Source organism: Olea europaea, unplaced genomic scaffold (genome assembly GCF_002742605.1).
Source record: "Olea europaea var. sylvestris unplaced genomic scaffold, O_europaea_v1 scaffold1235, whole genome shotgun sequence".
Classification (NCBI taxonomy): Eukaryota; Viridiplantae; Streptophyta; class Magnoliopsida; order Lamiales; family Oleaceae; genus Olea; species Olea europaea.
Window position 1 is genome coordinate 143,936 of NW_019229783.1, and position 4,765 is coordinate 148,700.

General features: G+C 35.8%; 1 pseudogene; it reads right to left on the reverse strand.

Annotated features, from left to right (window-relative positions):
* Positions 1–4,062: 4,062 nt before the first annotated feature.
* Positions 4,063–4,765, reverse strand: part of LOC111374311 — a 1,572-nt pseudogene continuing 869 nt past the window's right edge.

Below are 4,765 nucleotides of genomic sequence, written 5' to 3' on the forward strand. Positions count from 1 at the left end.
AAAAATATTAGATTAGGTATGTAAGCCTTGTATCGTTTTACCAAAGAGTTGGATCGAGAGAGGGGAAAAACTCTGTTCTCGTTTGCGTTGTACTTAGAATCTGCAGAACCGCAAAATCTCTTGGTGTACTTGCTTCCAGGTAGAAGCACAAAAGGGCGCTAACTAGATTTCAATTATTATTTGCATAATGTATGAGTGTGTTAAAGCTGAAACACGGCATGATAATGTATGCCATCACAAACTTTAATCATCTTACTCATGAATAAGTTTAGTTTTTTCTCACGACCCAATTCTTGTTACGACATGAATCATCACAAATTTGATCATATCTCCCACTCTAGAATGCTGACCATTTATGTCTCCCACTCCAGTGGTTCCTTTTCTTCCTATTACTAAGAAAGTGCTTTATTTCAATATTATGGCACATCTAGAATGTTGAATTGGATAAGATTAAAAAATAAAAAGCATACAACATATTTATGCATTATCTTATTTTGTTTAACGCACGAAACATTTAAGTCAAGATGATGATAAAGGTAGATGTACATATGTGTAAAGCGGGCCGGTTGATGGCTCCTATTCGACATGCATCCTTTACCCCCTCATGCAAGACTCTATCTAAAGCAGTCCAATCCAGTATTGTGTACTAAAGGTACACTTAGCTCATGTTTGAGCCATATTCTAGGAAAAAAAATACATTATTTATGTCAAATCAATGGGAAATGTATGGTTAAAAAATAAGGAAAAGTTTTATATTTGCGTGTAATATTATTTTATTCAAAAATATGTGGTTGAAATGATGTCAAATCTATTTGTGTGTAATATCACTGTTGAAAAATATATTTTTTTGAAAATAATGTGGCTCAAACAAGCCCTCTATTGTCTAGAAGTAATTGCTTAACTCAATGGTATGTATCAACCAATTAGGCTTGCTTATCCAAATTAAGTAATTCGAAGACCTACAATTTGGAATTTACGAAAAAACAAGTTTCTGCTCGACAAAATAAGTAATTTCAAACTCTGTATTTTGGACTTCAGCAAATATAAGTCTGTACTCATATGGCACCCAGGGTGGAGAAATCCAACTTTGCTTGAGGTTGTTGCGTCAAGGGTTCGAATCCTGAAATATGGATTTGACTCTTGGGTAAGTACAAGTGTACAAACAACCTACCACCCTATACTCTTGGAGGCATAACCTGCGATTTACCTCCCTCACGATGCTCCAGGGCAGGGGTGGTGGGGAACTCTTAAGGTTAGGGTTTAACCTTTCATATGTATGTGCAATTATGTGGTTAAAAAATTGAGGTGGCGCCACCACAATTCGAGGATGGTCCCCTCGACCCCTGGCGGTGGCTGTTTTCTAGCTGTAAAGTTTTGATTTTTTTCCGGGCTACATGAACCTTTTTTTTTTTCCTTTGTTACTTTCCTCTGTTTTCACATGCAGAAACTAAGTAAACAGTGACATTTTTTATCTGCTTATCTTATCTTGTTCATATACTAAAGTATTACAGTAATTGCGTGTTCTCAACAAATTGGAGTATCATTGTAACTGGGGTGCAAAGCACACACTTGGTTTGGCAAGAAACAAACCAACATTGTCTTTCATGCCTTTCAACTAATCGATCAAACCTTGGAGAGAATGCTCATTGAATGAACAATTCAATAAGAGAACTCGGATCGAATCGTTTATATAACGGGAAAGTTGCACCATTAATCTCCAATCTATCATCCCAATATTGAGTTGGTTTCTCATCTTCATCATTTTTGTGAAAATAGAGCGTATTCTACGAATATCCTTATTTTTTATCCTATTCTTATACGTGTTTCTAGATCATTCGTAGAATTATAGCAGCATATGATAATTGCGACAAAGCTGTCGATTTTTTATTTATTTTTTAATTACTCATTGTGGGGATAGGGTTATTGTCAGGTGCCAAGTCTTATTCTTAATCACCTATACAAATAAAAATAATAAAACTACTACCACCTAATGAAAAGGTCGCAAGTAAATAAGGGAAATTTGCATTATTGGTCACAACATATTGTCTTCGTAGAAATTAATTCCTATCCTTTTATTGACATTGTGCAATTAGTTTTCTGTGACTGAGATTGTCCAAATTTTACGTATTTATCACGTAATCCTTACGAAAAATATGTCTCACTTTAAATTTCTAAAAATTAGTCCAAACTTAAAAGCAAAGCTTAACTTTTTTTTATCGGACTATACAATGAACCTATTCAAAACGTGATTTGATTATATGTAAAGTGTAAACTAAGAAATTTAAATTCTATTGTAATAACTTTAAAACCAACATGTTCACCTCAAAACGCCATGTTAATCCCTAAAAATGTATTTAGTCAACCATTTTTTTTCTTTTCTACCAGTTCAACGCCAGATCTTTTACGCTTTTAGATCATTGACTAGACTAGTTTTAAAACGTTGCTTGCTATCGGGGAAATATGTTTGGGATGAAAGGTGCAATTTCGCCTTCCAATAATAAAAAATTTGGACGTCCTATCCTATTATTTTACAAAGTCAATAATAATATTGAAGAGAGAGTAATAGAAAGGAAGTGGCCACGTGTGATACCATGAATCGGTACGCAACAACGACAACTTGAGACCTTTCATCCGATGCCCCCATTATTCAATTATTTCACAATTACGACCCACAAACAGCCATTCAAATATGGTAAATTCTCTCTACATCAAAATATTCTATTCTCAAACACATCCTGAACGACTACTTAAAGTGTTAGCAACTATTTTGTTTACTGCTATATATTAATAAAATTCTATTGCTTGATAAAAAAAACGATTAATTAAATCAGGTAGAAGGGAATTTGCACTAAAAACGTAATCTCGTGATAATGTTAGGTCAAAACTTACAAAGGCTACAAATGGGATTTTCATTTTGCAAAGGAGAAGTTAGCTACATCACATGAAATCCACCACCTGCTTATGTCCACATTTAAAGCATCATTTTTTCCAAGCCAATCCCGTGGACTTTTACCTAATAAGCATTTTGATCATTTCTATTGGACTGGACGATAAAATTTGAACTTTTTTCTTTCTAATACTATCCAACATTATCCCGTTTACCTGCTCTTCAAAATCAGGTTCAAGTTTTACCGAACTTCTTAAACTCACACTGAAACTGAAAATTAGGTAGGTATATTCAGTTACTTTTCCTCCATTCCATCCAACTCTTTAGTCCCAAAAAACTTGATTTTAAGAATGAGCGATTGACCTAAAAACACGCCACTAATATTTTCCGTGACCCCTAAGGTATCCACATGTTATTGACAACATGTAACATGTATAGAGAGAATTGACAAACTGCATTACAGAGGGTCAAGTGATGCGCATTCATCGAATCTTGAACAAAAAATAATTTTATCCTAACCTTGTATAGGTGTCACGTATCTCCCTGATATTCTCCTCAACAACCTCCATGTACAAAAAGCTTTAACTCTTTTATCAAATCAAACACCATGGTGCGTGAGACACCAGCGTATCAATCCACAATTATTCCTTAGTCAACCTCTTTGCTTAACATTAGCCGTGGCAGCAGCACAACATGTGCTTCCTCGCACTAAAAAATATCGCCCAACATTTCTTCTTTACAACTTAAATATTCTATGCATTTTAGCGTCCGAGCATAACGATCAATAAAAGTGGTATGCAATCATGTTCTCAATTCAACCTACCATGTTGCCACTTTGCCAATTTGGCCTAAAATTATTTCCCTCACCAAACCTTCATCATTCAAAGAGTGAAATAAAATCCACTAACCCACCGAATACTCGTTTGGCATGATTTTTGAAAAGCTATTCAAAAATTATTTGAAAATACTTCATGTGATTGTATGTTAGATTTATCAGAAACCTCTTCTACTAGAAGCAAATGCTATTCAGACAAACGAGAGTCGAGCTATCAATATAGCGATTTTTTGTTTAGCCCACTTTTAAGCACAATGAAATATAGTGTAACAATGTTTAATTCAATATACATCGGCCTAAAAGAAAGCAAAAGAAAAACAAGCGAACTGAAAAGCAGATGAATGAGTAAATTCACTTTTAATTTTTATTTTTAGGGGGAGAGAACAATATAATAGAATACAAATAGCCAGAGATAACTATGAGAGACAGAGTAATGAGTTAATCAAAATAAAAAATAAAAATGAAAAATAATAATCAAAGAAGAAAATGGTAAATGTTGAGTAAACATAATAAAAAAATAAAAAATAAAAAACGAAAACGAAAACGAAAACGAAAACAGTGACTTCGGGAATTTACCGGCGGCGGTGAATTACAAGGAGATAAATTCACGTAGACTGTTCATACAAATCGTAGGGGGCCCACAAGGAGTCGAGAGGGCACGGCTGCTTCGAGTCAAGCCGAAGCCACGGCTTGCCGCTGCCGCTCCAGTGGAGAAGACTCACGGCACCTTGGTGGAGGTCACGGCAGCTCCCTCTCACATTATCACCTCCAAGACCGTGTTGATTCCACCTGTGCTTGATCGGTGCCACTTGTCCGGCGAAAACCAAGAGAAATGGCGGAAGCGAGCCGAGTTCGTAAATACGGCTTGGGCTCGTCTTTTGTATGTCCATCCACCGCTCGATACGGCGGGTGTACCCAAACCGCCTCCATTTGCTCAGATTTATTACCATTACGCCGGTATTGAAATAACAAGGATTTCTGCCGGAAAACACGCCGGAGAATTTCCGGTCAAACCAGAAATACTCGGTGAAGTATTTGGTGAA